This window comes from Pristiophorus japonicus, chromosome 3 (genome assembly GCF_044704955.1).
Source record: "Pristiophorus japonicus isolate sPriJap1 chromosome 3, sPriJap1.hap1, whole genome shotgun sequence".
Classification (NCBI taxonomy): Eukaryota; Metazoa; Chordata; class Chondrichthyes; family Pristiophoridae; genus Pristiophorus; species Pristiophorus japonicus.
In genome coordinates, this window is record NC_091979.1 from 250,374,415 (window position 1) to 250,393,474 (window position 19,060).

The 19,060-nt window shown below is 43.4% G+C and overlaps 1 protein-coding gene across 16 annotated transcripts in view; it reads left to right on the forward strand.

Annotated features, from left to right (window-relative positions):
* Nucleotides 1-19,060, forward strand: part of add3a (adducin 3 (gamma) a) — a 341,424-nt gene that overhangs the window by 157,352 nt on the left and 165,012 nt on the right. For 4 of the 16 annotated variants that reach the window (XM_070876521.1, XM_070876514.1, XM_070876509.1 and 1 more), the window contains one exon: nucleotides 6,110-6,160. The exons of the other annotated variants lie outside the window; for them this stretch is intronic. The gene's annotated coding sequence lies outside the window, so the exon portion shown is untranslated. The remainder of the gene's footprint in view (nucleotides 1-6,109; nucleotides 6,161-19,060) is intronic. 16 annotated transcript variants of the gene reach the window in all.

Here is a 19,060-nt window from a genome sequence, read left to right on the forward strand (position 1 = left end):
GTATCTTTCGACTCGGCACTTCACAGCCTTCCAGCCTTAACATTGAGTTCAACATGTTAGATCTTAAGCACTGCTCCCATTTTTATCTCGGATAGCAGGTGAGACTGCAGAAATTTCATAAGGAAGCATCCTTGGCCCAATCATCTTCAGCTGCTTCATCAATGACAATCCAATTGTCATAAAGGGCTAATTGATGACGATTTCACAGTGTTGAGCTGCATTTACAGCTCATCCAATAATGAAGCCTCCCATGCCAGCCTCCAGCATGACCTGATTAACATCCAAGCTTGGTCTGGCAAGTGGGCACCAATATTTGGACCACGTATGTGCCAGGTAGCGACCATCTCAAATGAGGGAATACCTAACCATTTCTCCTTAACCTTCAATCATTACTGACTTCTGCCGACTATCAAAATCTTGAGAGTCATTGTTGACCAGATGCATAACTGGATCAGCCATATGAGCACAGTGGCTACAAGAACAGGGCAGAGGCTGGATACTCCTGACTTCTCAAAACCTATCAGTCATCTACAAGGCTGAAGTCAGGAGCGTGATGTAATACTCAACATTGCCTGGATGGCTGCAACTGCAGTAACTCTCAAGAAGCTTAACAACATCCAGGACACAGCAGTCATCAGATTCAGTATCTACTTTATCATCAGTTGTGTACTGTGGCTGCAGTATGTATACAATCTACAGGATGCACTGCAGCAACTTGCCAAGGTTACTTTGGGACCGCCTCCCTGCCCTGCAAGTTCTACAATCAAAAAGGATAAGAGTGACAATATCATCAGAACACCATCACCTCCCAAGTTCCCCTACAACTCTCACATTATCCTAACTTGGACATATGTTGCCAATCCTTTATTGCTGGCACAATATCATAGAATTCCCATCATTGTGCGAGCAAAATCACTGCAAGGACTAGTGATTCAAGGAGAAAGCCCACCACCGCCACCATCTCAGTTAAAGGCATGATCAGCAGTAAATGCGGCCTTGCAATCACATCCCAAGAGCAAATATATTTTTTTAAATGCAAATACTTAGAAAACAGAATAAAAGTCAACAACAGTTTAGAAATTATTGAAATACTAATTCTATAATGTACTTTCTTACACAGTTTGTTAGGGTTTTGGATGAAGCAGTTATGGACCTTCTCGATGTAGGTTTTGTAGAATATGAAATTCTGGCTCACTTCACGAAGTCCAGCTATAACTAACAAAGAAAGGACTTGGATTTAAATAACAACTTTCATTTCCTTGCAACATCCTCAAACACCAGTGAATTACTTTTGAAGTGGTGTTGCTGTTGATGTCGGCAAATGTAGCAGATTTTTTTCACACAAGTCCCCACAATTGGGAATGAAACAAATAAAAATTGATCTGCTTTTGTAGCTTTTAATTCAAAATGAATGTGACCAGAACACCAGGAGAAAGCTTCTTGCGCTTCTCAGAAAAAAATGACATGGGATCTTTTATATACACTTCTTTATGAACAGGCAGACAAGAACTTCAGTTTAATGTTTGATCCAGAAGATGATGCTTCTGACAAAGCAGCACTTTTGCAGTACTGCAGTGAATTGTCAGCCTAGATTATGTGCTCAGGTTCTGGGGCCCAAGTTTCAGCTGATGATTAGAACGGTGCACCTCCGTCAGTTACGTCGGCCATTTAGGAAAAAAAGCACGCCGAAATCCTACCTTGGAATTCTCGTCGCTTGTAGGACCGTGGCGTGGCACATCGGAGGCTGAGGGGGGCGGAGCAAGTATCCTCGCAGCCAGCAGGGGGGCGGGGCTAGGGCCCAGCGTGGTTTGTAATGTCGGCAGCCTTGCGCATGCGTGTTATAGCTTGTGCGCATGTGCAATGGGTCTTCGACCTTGGCAATCGGCCATTTAAAGGGAGAACGTGGCACTGTGTTAAAGCGGCTGTGACTTTTGGGCGCAGGTAGGAAGGAGTGAAAAATCTAAGTGATTCTTGGAGTGCAAAGGAGTGCAGCAAAGGTGCTGCATAGGTACATGCAAGGTCATTTAAAGGGAGAACGTGGTACTCTGTTAAAACAAGCTGTGTGATTTTTAGGTGCAGGAAGGGAAGGAGTGAAAAGTCTTTAAGTGATTCTTGGAGTGCAAAGGAGTTCTGCATAAGTGCATGCAAGGTAAGGACTGTGTGTTTTTAAAAAATCACTGAGTGTAAATCCAGTACAGCAATGCAAGAATGTGCAGCGAGAACAAAGAACTTATTGCATGAAGACGTGGAGACACTAGTTAATGTCATTGAGGGGAGCTGGCAGGAGCTGGACAACGGCAAGGGTGGGACCCAAAGAAATTAAGAAACGCTGGGACCTAGTTGCAGAAGAATGCCAGGAGAGCTGGGAGCCAGTGTAAAAAGAAATGGCAGGACCTTGGTCAATCGTTAGTGTAAGTAATATCTTCCTTTCCTCAATGGAATTGCAATTGTAAATGTGACCAGCTGTATATATCCCACCCAGCAGAAAGGCACACTCTCTAAAAAGTTATATTTTCACCTTTCAGAAGAAATTAGCCCACAACAAAAGGGAAAGAACAGGAGGAGGTCCGCCAAATCTGCACCAACTGACACCCTTGGAACAGAGGGTCGCTGCCTTGATGAGTCGTGCCTGGAGAAAAGCAATCAGTACTGCACAAGCTGGGCCCACACGCGTGGGAGAGGGTAAGTCCTACAAATACATCGTGACCCTTCAAATCAACCTGCTGCCTGGCCTGCTACGTGCGAGACTACTCATGTCACCCATCCTGCCCACTCCTGTGCTGCTAACCATTTGACTGTTGTTATATTTTGCAGAACATGATGCCAATCCAGAAGATTCAGGGGAGAATGTTGATCATAATATGGATCACTCTCCCAGACAATACCATGAGTTCTTGACCAACATTCCACTCTTTCATCCACTCCCCCACCCCCATCCTTGCATAGTGCTTTAAGTTCTGATGCGGCATGCCATCGTCTCCTCACATACCCATCCGTGTTTTAGTGATGTAAGTTCTGGTCCAATGTTCCATGGTTTCACATCTTCAGAAGTTGTGGGTCCCAGCGGTGGTGGTGGAATGCAGCTTGGAACACCCAGGGGCCCACTGTCAGAGGAAGTGGGTCCCAGTGATGGAGGTGGAATGCAGCGTGTAACACCCAGGGCCCCACCCTGCTCCTTGCACTGGAGGGGTGCTGCGAGGCAGAGCTGGGGCGAGAGGAAGGAGAATCCAAATAGGCTCTCCTGAGATGCAGCATTCAACAAATACGCTTGAGATTATTGCATTGGGTGTGGAGGGCAATGGCCTTACCCGTTCACTCGAGGGCACCGTCAGAGGGGTTGGTGATGAGTTAACAGCACTGTCTGGACAAATAGCAGTTATACCACGTGAACTGAGTGTGGGAATCTCAGGAGCAGCGCCAACGCTGACAGAGGCCATCAGGGAGTTAGCTGCTGCAATAAGGGCACACATCCCGGCCAATCAAATGCCGCTCCCACTGCAATCCCCGTATCAGCCTCTGTAGAGATCCAAGCTGGCGGTGCCCCCTTCTCTCCTCCACCTCTCCCTCCCCCCACCCCACCCCCCACCACCACCACCACCCTCCCCCCATGAGGCAGTGCACATTCACCGAGATCTGGATGAGAGCTGGGTGTAGCCTTTCTTTGCTGCTGCTGTTGATGCCACTGTTGTAACTGTTTTCAAATTGAAATTGTTTACTAAGTTTTGTAACTTTAAAACTTTAAGTATTTGGAGTTGTTAAGTGATCTTAAAGAGTCATATCAAATTAAATTTTGATACAAGAATGATTTTATTGCACTAAAGTACATTGTAAAGATTTCAATGAAATATATTATACATTGAAACTGAATCATGACAAGAATGCTTTTATTATTGCACTAAAGTAAAGTACATTGCAAACGTTTCAATAAAGTTTATTATACATTAAAACTGAATCATGGTCCATTATCATATCACCACACAACATTTATGAACACCTGCAAAAGATAGACATCCCTCACCCCTTCAGTCATGCCTGCCTCCTGCATCTAGCCATGACCGAGGGGCGTGCTGGTGTGGCGTGTCGTGGCTTGGAGAGATCTCCTGCTGCAGTGGGATGGGTATCCATGGGCCGAGCGACTGATTGCCCTACAGTATCTGAGACGCACAGATCGGTCCTGCTGCTGGCTGCGAGGGGTTGGGTTGGGGGCGGGGCGGGAAGAGTGATGTTGGGGGTGTAGGAGTGAGGAGGAACACACGGAGCGAAGGGGTGGGGGGGGGGAGAAAAGAGTGCTGTTGGGGGTGTGGGAGACAGTGGTGGATTAGGGTGGGTTACACCACGTTACTCTTAACAGTCAGTCCCTGACAGAGGCACGTTAATGCCAAACAGTTAGTTCTTACAAATGAGAGATAATCTAGTCCGAGGTGAGTTATTCAAGTAATAGGCTGGATTAATGGGGTATGATGTTTTCCAGAGGATCAACTTAGCCACAATTAGGTGTTGATGTGTCTGCCTCAGCCGGGTGCCGAAACTTGCTTACTTCTAAAAAGAGAAACAACTGTCCTCACTCAGCAGATATAAAGCAAAAGATCATCAAGAGGTTTTAGGCCATTTTAAGTGATGTGTTTAATGCTTTAGTCCTTTGTGTTTAATGCTTCCCACCCCCTGTCTCTGGCTGTGCCTGCACTGAACTTAACTCTAGGTAAGGTTTTTCAGAACTTACAAAAGTGGACACTTACTCCGTTCTAAGTTAGTTTAGAGTAACTTTTCGCAGTTCAAACTTGCAAAACAGGCCTAAATGACTGGATGCACCCCCTTTTGAAAGAAAACTGAACTAAAACGAAACTAAACTAACTCACTAGAACTGAAGAAAACTAAATGCCGAGAATTGCGATTACTCCAAACTAAATTAGTTGCTCAAAAAAGATTGGAGCAACTCCACCCGAAACTTGGGCCCCTGGAGTGGGACTTGAAGCTAGGACAGTTAATGGAGTACATGCACCAATTATGCCTTGGGACCCAGCTAAACTAACAGGGACAAACACATTCTTCCTAGTTGCCCAGTCATTATATGTATTTATGCAGGTTTTGCTGTAAGATACGAAGCGGTTTAAACTTTTTGTAGATGTTTCTCTTTTTATTTATCAGGAGAGAATGCTGCCACTGAGCCAAGCTGACTAGTAGTCCAAATTAAGGATCGGTGTTAAACCCTAGTACTGCTCCCAGTCCGAAGACTTCTGAATAGAATTGTCAAATCAATCAAGGCCCTGTACAGATAATCCTGACGAAAAGATGTTCCCGCTTGTCCAGACCCCGCATATCTATTACTGCTTTGACCATGTATTGGTCTATTATCACCCACGACAAAGCTTTTGCATCTTGACTAATTTACAGCTAAAACAACCTGATCTATTCCCATAACCAGATTAGTCACCAGGTATCTATCTTGAAGAGAAGTCAGTTGTTAGCTATGTAATTCCATGTCATTTTAGCTCTAATTCATTTTTCTATATTAGTTTCTTTTCTAATAGATAGGGAATCTTTTTCACCTACAGCTAGGTAAATCGCATTCACTCTATCTGAAGTCAATCTAATTTTTTTTAATAATCTCATCAGTGCAGTGACATCGTGGCCGCACCCGATCCTGTTTTTGTCCAACACCTGCAGACATCAATGGACAGCAATCAGTTGCAGGAAATCTATCTTTTTTATACCCTCCCTCCCAGGTAACTGAGGCCAATGTGATCATTGGTTCAAAGCAATTAATTTAGGGGATTAAATCTGGAACTTTTGTACAGCTTGGTGCCATACCTTGTCGTGCCTTTACTAATTGAGGGACTGTGGAGACTAGATAGCCCCAATTTTCCAATAATGGGGTTGAGCTGGCTCAATGCGCAGACTTGCTTCTGCTGACACCACAGAAGGTTGACATTGGAGTTTTCTGATGGGAGTCCCTAGCCCGGTTTATGGAGGGAATGCCTCCCTCGTATGTTGCCTCTGTATTTGGTGGCCTTTTAGGATCTCCTGTTCCTCACCAGAAGCATCCAGTGTGTTTGGAAACTGTCGGGAAATGCCCATGCTAACTATTTTTGTATGATCCTTCTCTTCTTAGGCAGTCGCTTGGAGTCGAGGATGACTTGCTTCCACACTAATGAGTTCTCAGGTGAGTGCAGTGCGGGACCTACAGTCTCTGTCACAGGTGGAGCAGATGGTGGTTGAAAGGGTGGGTGGGTGGGTGGGATGCTTGGATTGTCGTGCGCTCCTTCCGCTATTTGCTCTTGGCTTCCGTGTGCTCCCGGCGAAGAGACGCAAGGTGTTCTGTGCCTTCCCGGATGCTTCCCCTTCATTTTGAGTTGTCTTGGGCCAGGGATTCCCAGGTGTTGGTGGGGATGTTGCACTTTTTCAAGGAGGCTTCGAGGGTGTCCTTGACGTGTTTCCTCTGCCCACCTGGGGCTCGCTTGCCGTGTCGGAGCTCTGAGTAGAGCGATTGTTTTGGGAATCTGGTATCGGGCATGTGGACGATGTGGCCTGTCCATCGGAACTGATCGAGCGTGGTCAATGCTTCGATACTGGGGATGTTGGCCTGAGCGAGAACACTGACGTTGGTGCACCTATCCTGCCAATGGATTTGCAGGATCTTGCGGAGGCAGTGTTGGTGGTACTTCTCCAGTGCTTTGAGGTGCCTGCTGTACATAGTCCATGTCTCTGAAGCATATAGGAGGGCGGATATCACGACTGTTCTGTAGACCATGAGCTTGGTGCTGGATTTGAGGTCCTGGTCTTCAAACACTCTCTTCCTCAGGCAAACCGAAGGCTGCACTGAAGCTGGTGTTGGACTTTGTCATCAATGTTTGCCTTTGTTGACAGTAGGCTCCCGAGGTTTGGAAAATGGTCCATGTTGTCCAAGGCCTCATCATGGATTTTGATAATCGGGAGGGAAGTACTGTGTAGTGAAGGTAGATTGGTAGAGAACCTTTGTCTTGCGGATGTTTAGTGCAAGGTCCATACTCTTGGACACTTCGGTGAAGGTGTTGACTGGTTTGTATGATACTGTTTAAATGTCTGCAGCAGAGCCAGTTCCCAGCAAAAATATCTAATGGAGGAGACAAAATGCAAACGCATTTATCAGAAAATGCCACAAACAAAAATTCAGATGATCTTCTTGAGCAACATATGCCCCAGGATTGCAGTTGCACCTAATATGGGTTAGCAGCATGTCATGGAATGTCCTCAGTCCTTAACCTGCATTTGTAAATTCAGTGATTGACCTAATTTAAATTAAAAAATTCTATGCAAATTGTGTTTGTATAAGCTACTATTGCGACTTAATTTTAACCCCCAAAATCTTAGGCGAGGAAATCGAGCATGCCACAAATGGATGTGTGTAATCGCAGGCCTGACTAAAATCAAACCTGCCTGTGAGGCACCACACCGACACTAGCAGTTCAGAAATGTGGCTGAATGTTCATTTTAACACCTACAAATGTAGCTTTAATCATGTCTTCATCAGTGATTTTCTGTTGGTTCGATTAATTCTTTTGTTTTAAAACGAGCAAAGTTCAGAACTTCGTGCATTTTTATATTGGGGGAGGCCAGAGATAAAAAAAAAATTAAATGTTCCAAAAAATTACTAAGATAAGTTGGTTTGGCAATGATCACAAGAATTCTTGGCAAATCTACCTGAAATACTTAATTGAAAGTAATTGCATATCAGGCCTCCGTGTTTTTTGTAGTGCAGAATTAAGCCCCTCTACGAGAAAGCGCTTGTTAAGTTCAGCCTTTTTTAAAAAAAAAGATCTGGCACACTTTCTGTGGGAAAGTAGTCATTTTTTTTCTTTTGGCTGTAGCAGAGCTCATTAATACTAATAGCTTTTTGTTTTTGTGCTCAGTATTTCCAGAACCTTAGAAACTGGATTGAAGCTGCTCAAATTCATGAAGTTTGCACTCTTGCAGCTGGGGGAAAATTTTAATCACATCACCGAAATTTTAGCCCAAGCCAGAGATGTCTGGATAGTGTTTCAACCCCATTGTGCCACTAAGTCCCTTTTCAAAGGCCCCTCCTGTTTTTTGAGTCTTGCCATAATCCAGCTGAGTTGCTGGGGTTAAGCTCTTTTAAGGTGTCTCTCCACATTTTCCTGAAACTGGAAACATCAGAACTTTAGGGTGCTTTAACCTCCCATTTTCCCTGCTATGATTAATTTCTGCTTGACAACTTTCCACAGCAACTCAAGACCAACAAACTTGTATAATAAAGCGCCTTTCACGAAGGAAATTGCTTCACAGCAGCGTTATGAACCAAAATTTGACACCAAGCTGGATGAGCTATTGGGACAGGTTGGTCAAAGAGATAAGTTTTAAGAAGTGTCTTAAAGGAAGAGAGAGGTATAAGGAGGGAATTCCAGAGTTTATGGCTTAGGTAGCTGAAGGCATGAGGCCAAAATTGGCGGAGTGCAGAGATCTCGGAGGATTGTTGGGCTGGTGGAGGTTGCAGAGATAGAAAGGGATTTAAAAACAAGATTGAGAATTTTAAAATCAAGGTATTGCCTGACTAGGAGTCTATGTAAGTCAATGTAAACTGGGGTGATGGGTGGACAGGACGTAGTGAGAGTTAGGATACAGGTAGCAGAATTTTGAATGTGCTCAAGTAGTCAAGTATGGAATAGTCAAAGGGTCAAGTATTGACTTAACAAAGGCATGGCTGAAGGTTTCAGCAGCAGATGAGCTGAGGCAAGGGAGGAGATGGTCAGTGTTATGGAGGTGGGAGTAGGCGGTCTTGATAATGGAGAAGATATGGGTCGGAATCTTAGCTAAGGGTCAAATAGGACACCAAGAGTGTGAATTGTCTGGTTCAGCCTCAGACAGTGGCTAATGACAGAGATGGAGTTGGTGGCTAGGAAACAAAGTTTATGGTGGGAACCGAAGGCAATGGCTTCGGACTTCCCAATATTTAATTGGAGGAAATTTCTGCTCATCTCGTACTGGATGTCGGATAAGCAGCGTGACAAATCAGATGCAGTGAATGGGGTCACATGAGATGGTGGTGAGGTAGAGCTGGATGTCGCTAGCATACATTTGAAACTTGATGTTGACCTAAGATTGATATTTTATCGAGGCAGACTGAAAGTTCAAATCAGTATCCTTTCATTCCATGGTACAACAGACTGGGTTTCCAATGCACTGTGCTGTCCAATTCTATTTTACTTTATCCCTTATTTGACCCCGAAATGAGTTTCCAGCCACATATCCACGGCATAACTAAAACCACTTTTTTCCACCTCTAACATTGCCCGCCTCAGCTCTTCTGCTGCTGAAAACCTCATTCATGCCTTTGTTACCTCTAGACTTGACTACTCCAACTCACTCCTGGCCGGCCTTCCACATTCTACACTACGCAAACTTGAAGTCATCCAAAACTCAGCAGCCCGTGTACTAACCTGCACCAAGTCAAGATCACCCATCACCCCTGTGCTTTCTGATCTACATTGGCTCCCAGTTATCCAATGCTTCGATTTCAAAATTCTCATCCTTGTTTACAAATCCTTCCATGGCCTTGCCCCTCCCTATCTCTGTAATCTTTCAGCCTCACAACCCCACAAGATGTCTGCGCTCCTCAAATTCTGGCCTCTTGAACATCCTTCATTATAACTGCTCAACCATTGGTGGCCGTGCCTTCAGCTCCCTGGGTCCTAAGCACTGGAACTCTCTCACTAAACCTCTCCGCCTCGCTACCTCTCTTTCCTTCTTTAAGACGCTCCTTAAAACCTACCTCTTTAAACAAGCTTTTGTTCATCTGCCTTAATTTCTTCTGTGGCTTGGTGTCAAATTTATCTGTTTGTCTGTAACACCATTGTGAAGCACCTTGGGACGTTGTACTATGTTAAAGGCGCTATATAAATAAAAATTGTTATTTTTATTAGCCTGGATCATTGGACAGTGGTCTATTTTGTTGATGTTACCATGGTCATCATCAGAGTCACACTGGTAAACATACCTGAAAACATGGTTTGACAGTATTATTAAAGATCAAGCTTTTACAAAAGTTAGGGAAAGGCAAAGTCTTGCCATAACCCAACCCCAACTGAATGGGGAGCCTGCTCCAAGATTTCTCTCCTTGGTGCAGGCTACCCACTCACTCAGCTTGGGATGGGTCATAGTGAGACTTTTTCTTCGCTTCATTTTTGTGGAACTTGATTATGATTCGGAGCTTGATCACTTGAGAGAAGTTTGAGTGAAAATACTGGTTGCAACAAGTGGTGCATTCCTTCTCGTGGCATCCCATTTGTCCTTGCATCAGTCGCAGCAAAGCCCCAAAGAATGGTGCCTTCGCAGAAGTATAGCTCTTTTTAATCAGAAGGAGAAAGGATGGGTACAGATTTCCTTGTGAAAATTGATGTGTGTGTACATGGGCAACATGAGTTGCTGCATGATTTTGTAATTGTTAGGTCAAAAGGGCAGTCCAACTATCTCCCATCTACTTCCGTGTATTCACCTTTTGAAGTATGTACAGTTTTTTTTAATCGAACCTACAGCATACCTGATTATTGCAAGCATCCAATTATGTATCGAACCTTGGTTAGACCACACTTGGAGTACTGCGTACAGTTCTGGTCGCCATATTATACAAAGGATATAGAGGCACTGGAGAGGGTGCAGAGAGGATTTACAAGATGATACCAGAAATGTGAGGGTATACATATCGGGAAAGGATGAACAGGCTGGGTCTCTCTTCTCTTGAAAAAAACAAGGCGGAGGGGTGACCTAATAGAGGTCTTTAAAATTATGAAAGGTTTTGATAGAGTGGATACAGAGAGAATGTTTCCATTTGTGGGGAAGAGCACAACTAGAGGCCATCAATATAAGATAGTCACCAAAAAATCCAATAGGGAATTCAGAAGAAAATTCTTTACCCAAAGAGTGGTGAGAAGTTGGAACTCTCTACCACAGGGAGTGGTTGAAGCGAAGCGAATAGTATAGATGCATTTAAGGGGAGGCTAGACAGGCATATGAAGGAAAGGGAATAGGGTTATGCTGATAGATTTAGATGAGGAAAGATGGGAGGAGGCTCGAGTGGAGCATAAACGCTAACATGGACTGGTTGCACCGAATGTCTGTTTCTGTGTCGTATATCCTATGTAATCCTATGTAATGATTTCCACTTTTTGATATTTGGTCTTATTGATAAGGTTCGAATCTATAAAGTGGTGGTTAAGAACCCCCTAGGACGTGTTGGGGACTACTTTGTTGTTGGTAAATTCATCTTGTAACATACAAGTTTTTCTTCATACAATTGGCTACATTTTGTTTACTTCATGATTGTTTCCTTGTACTCAGCTTTGCCATTAAAATCTTTGATAGGATTCATTGTTGAGTACTGGCAAGGCAGGCTAAATCCACAAATTCACACCTTCCAATTCACACGGCAGACATGGCGAGAAGTTTTGTGGTTGTTGAGAGACGTAGCAACAATATTGGGGGAAAAATGAAGAAATGCAGTTTGATAAAATATACAGTTTGAAACAGCAGTTTAGTATTTTGTTTGGTTTAGAAATGTTTACGGAAGTCTCTTTTTAAGTCTACTTAAGCAAAATACTGTAACAAAATTGATGTCTTTTTCGATATGTCCTAAAAGATCTGTATGGAAAGGGAGGTCTGGATCTTTTTGTGTCACATAACAACAGTTGCTATGGTGCTGAGCAACCATCAATTTGTGTTCTGAAAGGAGCTGCTGTTTTCAAAGCAATGCAGTGTTCCTTTTGTCCAATTTAAAAGCTTAATTTTTCAGGCCACTATATATTCTAATGAGTTGGTTAAGTTATACTGCCCTACTTGTTCTGGACCACCTTCCCAATTCTATTTACAGTCATCATCATCATCATAGGCAGTCCCTCGTATCGAGGATGACTTGCTTCCACTCCCAAAAGGAATGCGTTCACAGATGTTTCAATGAAGGACATAATATTCCAGGTCCCGAACTACATCTTGAAGGGTGGAAGATGCCTGTACGTGGATTTTTTTAACGTGTGGTGGCCGCTGCACACCAGCCATCACGCGGGCCTGACCGAGCTAGGTCTTGGCAAGGATTAACCAAGACGACCGGAGACCAGCTCTGCTGCACGGACCTAGTGCGCACACATACCGCAGTGTGAGCTGGCCCATGCTGCCCCTGGGCCCAGTACTATAATTGCAACTGAAGTTCTATCTTTTTAGAGCAATCAGCTAACATGGGTCTGGTTAGATTTTAGGCTCACTGCAGCTTGTCGGCTTGATCATGCCTAAATGATAGACCGATCAAAATGCAACCTAATCAGTAAAATGTTAACAATGGATCTTTATTTATGTAAGTGAAGGTGAACTGCACAGCTGATCTTTGTTTCTAAATGTGAACATTTAACTAAAACGGGTTGGTGATGGAACCTAGCTCAATCTTAGGTTCTCTGTTGGCATCAGAAAATCTTCTCATTAAAAATAACATGTATAACATTTAATAAACACTTTAGTGAAAAGCAAACGTGCTGCGGAATGCAACCAAAACTTCAGATACATAACACCCCCCCCCCCCCCCCCCCCCCAAAAAAAAGTTGGTAGAAAATGCAGCTTGGAGAGATGTCTAAAGAACGCTAAGCCTAGAAATCTTTAACTTTTATTCAGTTTTGCTGCTTTTCTATATTTAATGTGTGCATCATCTTCATTAGCACCTTTTTGTAAACTGAAGCAACATATGTTTTTCTACCTTAAGGGTGTTTCTAGAATGTCTTAGATTTTATTTTATTGTGGTTTTATTATTGTTACTGAGGGTTATAAGCTGCTTTTATACTTTGCTTGCATTGGACTCAGTGTGTGAACATCTTCGCAATCATGCTTAAGGAATTTAGACGGTTAACCATTGAGTTAAGCGTCTTGGGATGTTTTTCTACATTAGAGGTACTACGTGAACGCAAGTTGTTGAGTTGCAACTGGCTGCGTGAAACCTTGCGTTGGGGACTAGCAGTAAGAGCACAAGTCTTGCATGGTATAAAAGCAGCAATCGAACTTTCCATTTTTGAAAAGAATGCCTTTTGTATTAATGTAAACCCTGAGACAATAATATATATCTTAAAGAATAAGACTTGGACTTCCGCTAAACTGACTAAAAGAGAGATGGGAAGTTGGAAAAAGCAGACAGGAAGGAGGATATGTATCTGGTGCTACAGGATAATGTTATTTCCGTGGGGGGGAGGGGGGACGCGGGGATGAAGAAAATAGAACAATAGATATGTCATTTCAAAGCAACATGCGCTAGGGAGTGTTAAGAGTTTTACTATCAGAAGCAATTTATCTGTGCACAAGTAAACATCTGGCTTTGCTTAGAACTGTATTGAATTATACAAAGTGCCAGCACAAATCAAAAGACTTCCCAGCTGTTTTGTGTTTTAGTCTCATGATCACAAACATTGGGACATTACTAAGACCTGTCACATCTTAAGACAGTTTTTTGGATCCATTAAATTTTCAGGACATGCAACAATTTAACTGCTCTTTTCTTAATGGTATGAAATTAATTTAACTGTTCTCTGATATCTTGCTTAAGTGAGTATTCTTCACATTTAAGATTTTGTTGAGCTTTGTCAGCCAATTTGATTGTGGAGGCATAACAATCAATTCTCTTAATGTTATCTGTACATGGGGTCTCTTGAGTAATTCTGAATCCTAGCCCGAATCCCTTTAAGTCCTTTTGAAGACCCCAAGACTTGGCCAAAAACACATTTTTCTTTGGCATGGTTGGGTTTTGAGGAGACTGCAGGGAGAGCAGCAAGGTGCAGCTCCGTCTTGCAAAGGTGGATCAGGTTGGGATGGGCGATGCTGATGTCATCTTGCAGATGCCAGTGTGCCCGAAACCAGATATGCAAATGACCCTGTCCCCAGGATTTGAGATGGAGTAATTTTAACACCCAAGAATGGGCGGGTTGGGTTTGCGTTGGGGGTTAACAGCTTAAAAATCTGAAACGGGAGCCCAACCCACCTCTCATCCATCCCTGTCCGACTTTAGGAGGCGGGACGAGGGCAGATGACTGATTGACTCGCCTCCTGCGAGCAGTCATCAAAACCTTTGAAGGAGGCGGTGTGTCTCCATTTTAAGTGACTATTTTTAACCATAGTCGGCTGGGTTTCCCAGGAAGGTTTTACCTGCTTGTGGACCAGGAAGGAGTGTTTCCTCCAGGTCCGACAAGCTTACCTGTAAAACCACGCCCCACCCCTGGCGATCTGTCTACTCTGGCCTGGGCTTGGGTGGATCCACTCCACTGCACTTAGGATGGTGCAGTGGCCCTCCCCTCTCCAGGAATTTCAGGACCAGTGAGACTTGAGCACATAAGATGGGCTGACACTTTCAGTGCAGTACAAGACAATGCTGCATTGTCTTGAGGTACTGTCTTTTGGATAAGGCCTTCAACCCGAGGCCTTGTCTGCTCTCAGGTGAATGTAAAAGATCCCACGGCACTATTCAAAGAAGATCATGAGAATTGTCTTGGTGTCCTGACCAACATTTATCCTTCAATAAACACCGAAAACAGATAATCTGGTTATTCATTACATAGCTGTTTGTGGGTGCTTGCTTGACTGCTGCATTTCCTACGTTACAGCTACGTCTACACTTTATTGAAAGTAAAGTGCTTTGGGACATCCTGAGGTCATGAAAGGCACTATATAAATGGAAGGTTTTTTTTCGTTCAGTGAGTGAACTGCAAGAAGGACCTACCACATTGCCCTTGTGTTCCCTTTGTAAAATGTTCGAGAATAGTCACCTTGTTTGCTGATCCTTTCCTTATTCTGGCATAACTGAAGGTGCAAAAAAAGGTTACTGCTACTTATTTTAAAAAGAAAAATAGAAAATCACCAGTTTAGCAATGTTGTAAAATGTTCCTGAAAAATGTGAACTTAAGTGTGTCGTAGTTGCAAGGGTGAGGAAAAGAGGAACCAGAGAATGACATCAACTTAAAATTTGGAATTGGGACATGTTGCATATTAACGAGGAAGTTCATTTTCTCTTCTGTTTTGCATTTTTCCCACTATGGCCTATGGACTAAGGTCAGTAAGTACGCTTCCCCTTGTCTGGAATAATGCAGCCATGTGTCCTGTCACATGATGTCCCTTCCTGTGCTATGTATAGCATTACAGGCCACTTTTGTCACCAGTTCCATTCATGGTGCTGAGATTCAAGAGAAATAATATTTAGTTCCCATGTATGTTTGCTTCCTGCTGGTGCAAATTTCTTATGCTTTGTTGAAATGTTTGTGTTGGCTACAAAAGCCTTCCTTGTTAATCATTGCTGATTAGTGGAGGCAGTGTGTGCCTTTTCAATTAGACCTGTATTCTGCATATTTGGAGATGATGGCCCAGGATGCGAATGCTGGAGCAATGAACAAAACTACGAAGGGAAAAATGAGCAAAATAGCATCTTCCAGTGTGAGTGAAACCATGGAGTGCTTCAGATTTTTACCTGTCATCCTTGTCATATTTTTTACTCTCCAGGACAAATGTCCCAGGAGTATTATGGCATCCAGTACTTGAAGAAAAAGTGATGGAGAGGGAGGGAGAGAGAGAGGTAGGGAGAAAGGGAGGAGACCGACATTTTCAGACTTCATCAATACCATTAAAGACAATTGACGTCCGAGATAGGAGACAGTTATAAAATATTTTGAGGACAATTACATTATTTTTGTTTATTGTCAAGGAGGAAATTGTATGAGTGCATCGTGAGGAAATGATGTAAAAGAAAAATACATAAAATGTTGCTTCTCACAGTTAGGAGTTTGCACATACAATATTAGGTGCGCAAGCCTCTGTTGCTCCATTTACATAGTGGCAAGCGAACCCCAGGTGGGCAGAGGAAACATTTCAAGGACATCCTCAAAACCTCCTTGATAAAGTGCAACATCCCCACTGACACCTGGGAATCCCTGGTCAAAGACCGCCCTAAGTGGAGGAAGAGCATCCAGGAGGCCGCTGAGCACTTCGAGTTTCGTCGCCGAGAGCTTGGAGAAAACAAGTGCAGGCAGCGGAAAGAGCGTGCGGCAAACGAGACTCCTCACCCACCTATTCCTTCAACGATTGTCTGTCCCACCTGCAACAGAGACTGTAATTCCCGAATTGGACTGCTCAGTCACCTGAGAACTCATTTTTGGAGTGGAAACAAGTCTTCCTCAATTTCGAGGGACTGCCTATGATAATAATGATGGGGCAGATTGCAGAACATTAACAGCAAAACCAAAAGGCACCACTCAAGTTGATGCATGTTTCCTTAGAATAGTGACATTGGGCTCAATTTTGGCCGAGCCCAATTTTTGGCGCACTTACTGGAGTTGCGCCGCTTATGTATGTTCCCAGATGTGTAAATTTAAGACAGAAATAGACAGTTTCTTAAATGATAAGAGGATAAGAACACAAGAAACAGGAGCAAGAGTAGGCCATAAGGCCCCTCGAGCCTGCTCCGCCATTCAAGAAGATCAAGGCTGATCCAATCATGGACTTTGCTCCACTTCCTTGCCCGCTCCCCATAACCCCTTATCCCCTTATCGTTTAAGAAACTGTCTATTTCTGTCTTAAATTTATTCAATGTCCCAGCTTCCACAGCTCTCTGAGGCAGCGCATTCCACAGATTCACAACCCTCTGAGAAGAAATCTCTCCTCAGCTCAGTTCTAAATGGGCGGCCCCTTATTCGAAGATCATACCCTATAGTTCTCGTTTCCTCCACCAGTGGAAACATCCTCTCTGCATCCACCTTGTCAAGCCCCCTCATAATCCTATATGTTTCTATAAGATCGCCTCTCATTCTTCTGAATTCCAATGAGTAGAGGCCCAACCTACTCAACCTTTCCTCACAAGTCAACCCCCTCATCCCCGGAATCAACCTAGTGAACCTTCTCTGAACTGCCTCCACAGCAAGTATATCCTTTCGTAAATATGGAAAGCAAAACTGCCGCATTATTCCAGGTGTGGCCTCACCAATACACCCTGTACAGCTGTAACAAGACTTCCTTGCTTTTATACTCCATCCCCTTTGCAATAAAGGCCAAGATTCCATTGGCCTTCCTGATCACTTGCTGTACCTGCAACTAACCTTTTGTGTTTCATGCACAAGTACCCCCAGGTCCCGCTGTACAGCGGCACTTTGCAATCTTTCTCCATTTAAATAATAACTTGCTCTTTGATTTTTTTCTGCCAAAGTGCATGATCTCACACTTTCAAACATTATACTCCATCTGCCAAATTCTTGCCCGCTCACTTAGCCTGTCTATGTCCTCCTGCAACCTCTTTATGTTCTCGTCACACATTGCCCTTCCTCCCATCTTTGTATCGTCAGCAAACTTGGCTACGTTACACTCAATTCCCTCTTCCAAGTCGTTAATATAGATTGTAAATAGTTGGGGTCCCAGCACTGATCCCTGTGGCACCCCACTCGTTACTGTTTGCCAACCAGAGAATGAACCATTTATCCCGACTCTCTCTTTTCTGTTTGTCAGCCAGTCTTCTATCCATGCTAATATATTACCCCCAACCCTGTGAATGTTTATCTTGTGCAGTAACCTTTTGTGTGGCACCTTGTCAAATGCCTTCTGGAAGTCCAAATACACCACATCCACTGGTTCTCCATTATTCACCCTATTCGTTACATCCTCAAAGAATTCCAGCAAATTAGCCAAACATGACTTCCCCTTCATAAATCCATGCTGACTTTGCCTGACCAAATTTTGCTTTTCCAAATGTCCTGTTACTGCTTCTTTAATAATGGACTCCCAACATTTTCCCAGCCACAGATGTTAGGCTAACTGGTCTATAGTTTCCTGCTTTTTGTCTGCCTCCTTTTTTGAATATGGGGTTTCATTTGCAGTTTTCCAATCTGCTGGGACCTTCCCAGAATCCAGGAAATTTTGGTAAATTACAACCAATGCATCCACAATCCCTTCTCTTAAGACCCGAGGATGCAAAACATCAGGTCCAGGAGATTTATCTGGCTTTAGTCCCATTATCTTACTGAGCACTGCCTTCTTAGTGATTGTGATTGTGTTAAGTTCCTCCCCTCCTATAGCCCCTTGACTATCCACTGTTGGAATATTGTTAGTGTCCTCTACCGTAAAAACTGAGACTAAATACTTGCTTCGAGTTTCTGCCATCTCGATGTTCCCCATTACTAATTCCCCGGTCTCGTCCTCTAAGGGACCAACATTTACTTTAGCTACTCTTTTCCTTTTTATATACCTATAGAAACTCTTACTGTTTTTATATTTTGTGCTAGTTTACTTTCATAGTCTATCTTTCCTTTCTTAATCATTTTTTAGTCATTCTTTTAAAAGCTTCCCAATCTTCTGTCCTCCCACTAGTTTTGGCCACTTTGTGTGCCCTTGTTTTCCTCTTTACTGGAATATATTTTTCTTGAGAGTTGTGAAATATGTCTTGAACAGTAGTGTACATTTAACCAACCATCCCACACTTCAATCTGTTTTCCCAGTCCACTTTAGTCAACTCTGCCCTCATACCTTCATAGTCTCCTTTATTTAAGCTTAGTATGCTGGTTAGAGATCTAATTTTCTCACCCTCCATCTGAATTTGAAACTCAATCATGCTACGATCACTCATTTCAAGGGGATCCTTTACAAGGAGATTGTTTATTAATCCTGTCTCATTACACAGGACCAGATCTAGGATAGCCTGCCCCCTGGTTGGTTCCGTTACATACTGCTCAAGGAACCCGCCCCTTATGCACGCTTCCTCAAGGCTACCCTGACCAATTTGATTTGTCCAATCAATATGGAGGTTAAAATCACCCATGATTATTGCTGTTTCCTTTTTACAAGCCCCCACTATTTCCTGGTTTATGCTCCGACCAACAGAGTTGCTACTGTTAGGGGGCCTATATACTCCGCCCACCAGTGACTTTTTCCCCTTATTATTCCTTATCTCCACCCAAACTGTTTCGACATCCTGATCCTTTGCGCATGTATTGTTTCTCACTATTGCATTGATTCTATCCTTTATCAATAGAGCTACGCCACCTCCTTTTCCGTTCTGTCTGTCCTTCCAGATTGT